Source organism: Macaca nemestrina, chromosome 13 (assembly GCF_043159975.1).
Source record: "Macaca nemestrina isolate mMacNem1 chromosome 13, mMacNem.hap1, whole genome shotgun sequence".
Taxonomy (NCBI): Eukaryota; Metazoa; Chordata; class Mammalia; order Primates; family Cercopithecidae; genus Macaca; species Macaca nemestrina.
Window position 1 is genome coordinate 38,050,523 of NC_092137.1, and position 7,937 is coordinate 38,058,459.

Genomic DNA, 7,937 nt, shown 5'->3' on the forward strand with positions numbered 1-7,937 from the left:
CATATGAATTTTAGAATTAGTTTTTTAAATTTCCATCAAGAAAAAAGTGGCTGTGATTTTTTTTATTGGTATTACATTGATCAATTTAAATTGACATCAATTTTAAGTCTTTCAACCCATGAATATAGTGTACCTCTTAATATATTTAGGTCTTTAGTTCCTTTCAGCAATATTTTGCAATTTTCAATGTACAGGTCTTTCACATTTTTGTCAAACTTATTCCTAAGTATTTCATATTTTGATGCTATTATATATTATATTTTCAATTTCAATTTCTGATTTTTTATTGTATATAGAAATTCAATAGTGTAAACTGATCTTGCATGTTGCAGCCTCTTTAAACTCACTTATTATTTCTGGTAGCTTTTTTGTAGATTCCATTAGATTTTCTACAACTGTGATTATATTAGTTGTGAATAAAGACAGTTTTACTTCTTTCTAATCTGAAGGTTTTGTTTTGTTTTTGCCTTATTGTACAGACTAGAACTTTCAATACACCATTGAATATAAGAGGGCAAACGTTCTTATTTTATTTCTGATCTGAGGGGAAAGCATGCCATTTTTTGCCATTGATCATAATGTTACCTGTAGGTTTTTTTTGTAGATACCCTTTTTCTGGTTGAGAAACTCTCTTTTGTTCTTATTTTGCTGAGTTTTTTTATGGAATTAATACTGAATTTTGTCAAACTTGTGTTCGTTGAGATGATCATATGGTTTTACTGTTTTAGTTTATATGATGAATTATATTTGATTGAATTTTTAAATATTAAGACAGCCTTGCATTCCTGGGATAAAATTAACTTAGTCCTAACATGTTTTCTTTTTATTGTATCAGTGGATTTGCTAAAATTTTATTTTAAATTGGTTTGTAGTTTTCTTGTAAAGTCTTTTTCTGGTTTTGGTATCAGAGTAATACTGGTTTCAGGGAATGAGTTGAAAAGTATCCCCCCATCTTCATTTTCCTTGAAAACTTTTTGTAGAATTGATATTGTTTCTCCCTTAAATATTTAGTGGAATTCACTCATGAACCCATCTGAACTTGGAGTTTTCTTTGTTGGGGGAAGTTTTCAAGTACAATTTCAACTTCAATTCTTTTAAGAGATACAGGGCTATTTAGATTATCTTTCTTCTGGAGTGATCTTTGGTAGTTTGTATCATTCAAAGAATTTGTCTATTTTTCTATTTCATTTAAGTTGTCAAATGTATTGGCACAAATTTAATAATATTCCCTTATTCTTTTATTATCTATAAAATATGTAGTGATGCCACCTCTTTCATTCTTAATATTCATAATTTTCGTTTTCCCTATTTCCTGTTTTGTATATGTTTCTTCCAACAAAAACCCTACAGGTAACATTATAACCAATGGCTGGAAGTTTATCAATGTTGTTGAGCTTCTCAAAGAAACAACTTTTGGTTTCATTGATTTTTCTCTTTTTCTATTTTCTATTTCATTGATTTCCACTCTCAACTTTAACATTTTCTTCCTTCTCCTTACTTAGGGTTTTATTTACGCTTCTAGTATCTTAATGTGGGAGCTGAAGTCATTGATGTAAGACTTTACTTCTTTTCTCTTTTTTGTTAAATTATACTTTAAGCTCTGGGATACATGTGCAGAATGTGCAGGTTTGTTACATAGGTATACATGTGCCATGGTGGTTTGCTATACCCATCAACCCATCATCTACATTAGGTATTTCTCCTAATGCTATCCCTAGTCCACTTCCTTTCTACTGTAAGCATTTAGTGCTATAAATTTCTAAGTACCACCTTAGCAGTATCCTACAAATTTTGATATGTTTTCATGTTCATTCAATAAAAAAAAAAATTTCTAATTTCTATTTTACTTTTTTCTTTCATTCATGGGTTATTTAAAAGTCTGTTTAGTTCCCAGCCGGTTTTTTTTTTTTTTTTTTTTTTTAGGTATCTTTCTTTTTTTTTTTTTTTTCGAGACGGAGTCTTGCTCTGTCGCCCAGGCTGGAGTGCAGTGGTGGGATCTCGGCTCACTGCAAGCTCCGCCTCCCGGGTTCACGCCATTCTCCTGCCTCAGCCTCCCGAGTAGCTGGGACTACAGGCGCCCGCCACCTCGCCCGGCTAGTTTTTTTGTATTTTTTTAGTAGAGACGGGGTTTCACCGTGTTAGCCAGGATGGTCTCGATCTCCTGACCTTGTGATCCACCCGTCTCGGCCTCCCAAAGTGCTGGGATTACAGGCTTGAGCCACCGCGCCCGGCCGTATCTTTCTTTAATTGATTTCTAATTTAATGCCATCATGGTCAGCAGTTTGGATGACTTGAATCTGTTCAGATTTGTTGAGACTTGTTCTGTGGCCCAGAATATGTTCTATTTTGGTAAACATTCCATGTACACTGAAACAGCATGCGTATTCTTTAAAGATGAATTACATCAAGTGTCTTTCAAGCCCTCTACCTGCTTTGGTCTCTCCATAGCCTCAGCCCTGTGTCTCCTCAGCACGAGGAGACTTCAGGACTCCTTTCGTGTTCCTGCTCCATACACGGGCCTGGATGCTCTCTTGAAGCAGTAAGCTGAGACAATTAGAACGTTCATCTTGTTTGTTACCCATCTCTCGGGGTGGCTGTACTTTCTTTCTTGCTGTCCAATATCTTGAAAACCATTCTTTTTATATTGTGTCCCTGTTTCAGATTTTGAAAGCCAGAAGTTGTAACTCTTGAAACTTGTAACTTTGTAGCATTGTGATATTTTAAAAATCTGCTCCTCACCACACTTTCCAGTCCTATAAACCATTATTTTATAGATTAAAAAAAACTGGAAAGTATTACATTTCTTTTTTAAACAAGTTTTTATAATGTTTCAAATGCTTCCACTCGATAAAGCAAATTGACACACTCGTACTATGGAATTACTTATTAAATAACCTAGACTTTGGTTAGAGCTCTGAGACAATTTTTGTTTGTCCATTTTTCAATAGTAACCTTGTGCTTTGGCAAATAAGATTGCATGGGGAGAGTTAAATTATACTTTTCCTCCTTCTTGAATAATTTATGTTTACACAGCCCACCTAATTTAAAACTGGGAAATCTAATTGGGAAAATAATCTGCTGAAAATCGCATGTGGAAATGCCATTGGAAATTGTTAATGTCACATAACTGTGGCATTAATAGCTAAGCCCTAATTGGACTGCCACTCTCAGACAGACTGGCCCCACCATGTAGGTTGTGGAATTCATCTGGAGCCCAACATTGACTGTCCTGATCTTTAAAACATCCCAGTTATAACGATAGTGACTTCCCAGCCAAGCCACTAATTCATTTATTTATTTTGTCTCTTTGTTTGAAATGCATTTTATTTCCCTTGTGTTCTTCAGTCCTCGGAGCTCAGTGTACTTTGCAATTGTAATTAATCAAACATTTATTGAGCTAAAATTATGGGGACTATCCAGAGGCTAATCCAAATCTCAGGGACCCTGAAGCTTACACAATTTGGAGAATCTTAAGAAAAAGAATACAAAATTACAAACACAAAATTAAGTATGAGAGTGACTATTTAGAATGCAAAAGACGTCATGACAAATTATAAAATTTTCAAAGCTGACAAATACCACAATTATCACATCCAGAAAAATAACATTTTATTATTAACTGCATGGTACATCTAGAATGCTTTCTTTTACATACTCTTTGTTTGCTTCATCATATGGCATTGATTTTTAATGTCATTTTCTATTGAAAGGATAGGGGATGAAATATTGGTTTTTCCACTAACACAACTAATTGACATTTTTCTTTCTTATTATGGATCATTTAGAAAAGCTCCTCTCAGCTTCACTTGTTGCGAGTAATGGCATGCAGCAACTTCCTCAGCAGCCCTTCTCCCCAGGGTGAGTCTTCCAAGAACTTCAGCCCTTCGAGCCCATTGAGCTGGGTGCAGATGGCTGTGCTGCAGCCCCTGATCCAGCTCTGCCCAGCCTCTGCACCTCCCGTTCCTACCCCCATCTCACCTCCAGTCGTGGGTGGGTCCCAATAAGAGCCTTAGTCATTGTGGGCTCAGAGCAGGGATCCAAGCAAGCCCCTTTTTATATCCTTCTTCTTGGGGGTCAAAGTTAGGGTCTGAAGCTTAATACAGGCCCCCAGAAACAATCTGTAACTAGAGCCAGCTGATGTGGAGGTTGGAAACTGCCTCCTGACCATCCTCACAGCCAAATCTGCCATGGCTCTCTCAAACCACTTTCCTGAGGCTGCAGCGGTTTTTATGTGGGGCAGGGAAGCAAAGAACAGGAGACTGAGTGGGCATATATCCATGCAAATAAAGTCCTGTGAGTAAGAGCAGACTAACAGCAATATTTTCCCATCTTCTTCCACAATGCCTACAGTATAAAGACTGAAGTTCTCAGCAGGCCTTTTGCGTTCCCCACGCTCCCACCCAGTCTGCCTTTCTAGCAGATCTCCAGCACCCCCGACTGCACACACACACTGTCTGCATTCCAGGCACACGGGATTGAGTGCTGCTTAAAACCCACCTGTGGCTCTTCTACCCTTTGCTTGGTTTTTATTCTACCTTTGGGGCCACCTTCCCCCATGCCCACTCATGGAAATCTCCCTTCCCACTCAAGGCCTGGCCCAAGGGATGGATGTTTTGCCACAAAACCTTCTGATCCACATGGCCAGCTGTGCTCTCACCCACCTCAAAGCCATGGAGCACTTTTTTGTGTCTTCATTTAGCTTGACCTGCCCTAAGATCTTCAGTAAGGTGAGGACAAGGACCTTGTATTATTTACCTTTGTATCTCCTGCCTGCCAGCCTGTGCTCAATTAACATTTGTTAAACCAAATTAAACAACTCAAGTAGAAGAAAAACATGTCACGTGTTCCTAAGTTTCATTAAAAAACAAAAAACTAAAAGTAATTTCTACCCTCAGCTTTGATGTGACAAGGAGAGAGTAGAGAAAGAGGGAGAGGAGGACTAGGGAGCAGGGAGAGTGGAGGGGAGGGGAGGGCAGGAAGTGGGGAAGCCTAGCAGATCAGGCACAAGAGACAGTGTGTTCGTCCATTTTCATGCTGCTGATAAAGACATACGTGATACTAGGTAATTTATAAAGAAAAAGAAGTTTAATGGACTCACAGTTCCACATGGCTGGCGGGGCCTCACAATCATGGCAGAAGGTGGAAGGCAAAAGGCACGCCTTATATGGTGGCAGGCAAGAGAGAATGAGAGCCAAGCGAAAGGGGTTTCCCCTTTAAAACCATGAGATCTCATGAGACTTATTCACTACCATGAGAAGAGTATGGGGGAAACCACCCCCATGATTCAATTATCTCCCGCCAGGTCCCTCCCGCAACACATGGGAATTATGGGAGCTGCAATTCCAGATGAGATTTGGGTGGGGACATAGCCAAGCCATATCAGACAATGAGTCTGTGACAATGTCAGTGCCAGCCTTAGACCAAATTCATGACACTCTTTTACTCCCCCCAAAAACATTACAGATCTCTGTACATTCTACTTTATTTTTTACTGTTACACCCTTCATTGGATGGAGTACAGACCACATACGAAGATTAATCATTGTATCATTTCTGTGACCCAGTTACTTTCTTTTGTCTTGAAATTATAATTCTTATCCCATTTCTAGGCTTCAGTTCCCAGTCTGTCATTTTAATAATAAAGTAACTTCTGCAACACCTCAGTATGAAACTTAAAAAAGATTTAGTGCAGTCACAGAGGATCATTCTTAACAACCTGTTAAGAGTATTGGAAAAGTAAAAGATGACTGATGATGTTTATTGCTTTAGAGATCCAGTCCATACAGTGAAAGCACATTTATTATGTTTATAACATGTTAAAAGTTTTAATTGTAAAAAGCTGGCTTTACATGGATTTTTATTAAACATTTAATTTTTCAAACTGTTACCACATCTAGTATTTCAATGAAACCTTTTTGCTCACTAAGATAGGTTAAGAAAATGATATCACCATCATTTGACCATGGAGAAAAGTGGTACAGAGGTTAGATTTGCCGAAGGTCACACACCTTGTTCCTACAATAGTGAAAACTAAGCCCAGGTGACTGACTTCTAGCTCTAGCCTGCACAGCAAGGAAATAACCACATTCAGAGCCATACAATGCCTTAAATTACTTAAAATTTAGTGTCCTTAGGGACTTCTTGATTGTTTCCTTTTCCTTTGTTTTCATTTTTCTAAAAAGTGCTTAGGGCAGCTAAAAAAGATAGACTTCTAAAAAAAAAAAAAAAAAAAAAAAAAAAGACTTCTTGAAATTTGTTTAATTGGCCATAGGGAGAAAAAATGGTTCATTGGAAAGGAAAACAGTAATTTAAGATGGGCCTTGGATAGGAAGTTTGGTTTCTAAATGAGATAAATTCATGGGAATGGCCTAGTAAGGTGCCCTGTACTACTTAAGAAACCCTTATTTGCATAGGATACTAACCAATTCTCCACACGAGGGTTGCTCATAGTCATACTTTGGTTTTTTTAGACATGGGCTCTTGCCATGTTGCCCAGGCTGGAGTGCAGTGGCCATTCACAGATGCAATCATAGCTCACTGCAGCCTTGAACTCCTGGCTCAGGTGATCCTCCCACCTCAGCCTCCCAAGTAGCTGAAAGTACAGGTCCCTTTCCCACCTCCCAGCCTCCCCGACCAGTGCTTTGTTTCCTTTTTTATTTTGATGTAATGATGTGAATTTTCACTTCTACAGAACTGTAATTTACATTTCATAAAGTAGTTGAGACTATGATCTACCTAACCATTGCAAATCCCCTCCCCCAAACTTGAACTCTTCCATTTGTCTCCCTGAACTGTCCAGAGAAATCTGTGGGTGAGAGGAAAGTTCATCTGGATTTTCCTACACTCACTCAACTAAGTATTAGCGACTTTTTTTTTTTTTTTTTTTTTTTTTGAGACAGAGTCTCAGTCTGTCACCCAGGCTGGAATGCAGGGGTGCAATCTCTGCTCACTACAACTTCTGCCTCCCGGGTTCAAGCGATTCTCCTGCCTCAGCCTCCTGAGTAGCTGGGATTACAGGCGCACGTGACTATCCCCGGCTAATTTTTGTATTTTTAGTAGAGATGGGGTTTCACCATGTTGGTCAGGCTGGTCTCGAACCCCTGACCTCGTGATCTGCCTGCCTCGGCCTCCCAAAGTGCTGGGATTACAGGTGTGAGCCACCACGCCCAGCCATTAATGACTATTATCAACACCTGGCTTCTTTACACAGCAAAGAACTTACTGGAGGTGCGGAAGCAATAGCTGCGCATCCTCTTTTGACCTCCCTTCTCGGTTTCAAGGCTAAGCATGCTTCCTGAGCAGACGCTTCCTCGGGATGCCCGGAGCCCATGAGGAATGTAGTGACCTAACGCTCCCAGGACACAATAGTGAGACCCCAACTTAAGTTTTCTGCTCAAGGAAGGAGCCCATAAATTGAGTCAGGTCTCAAAAGAATCATGCAACAAAGCAGATTGTGCACAACAGTGCCCCTGCCTGTGACTCAGCCTCAGTCTTCTAAAAAAGAAAACAAAAGTGAATGTTCTCTCTCTCACTGGTTTACCTGTCCCTAAAACCCATTCATAGAAAGAGTGCCTCATTTTCTTTTTACATTAACTTTTTTGAGGTGTAAATTACATACAGTAAAATGCACAAATTTTAATTGTACAGTTCGATGGGTTTTAACAAATTTTCCCACCAGTGTAACCCCTACCACAACCAAGATATAGAGCATGAACATCACTCCAAAAACTTCCCTTGGCTTCCTTCCCACTCGCTGTCCCACCTACCTGCACCCCAGCCTCAGGCAACCACACATCTGCTTTCTGTCACTATAGATTAATTTTTTTACAATACCATATTAATGGAATCATACAGCATGCACTCTTTTAAGTCCGTCTTCATTTGGTGAACATTTCTGAGATTCATCTATGATATTGCATATATCAATAGTTCATTCC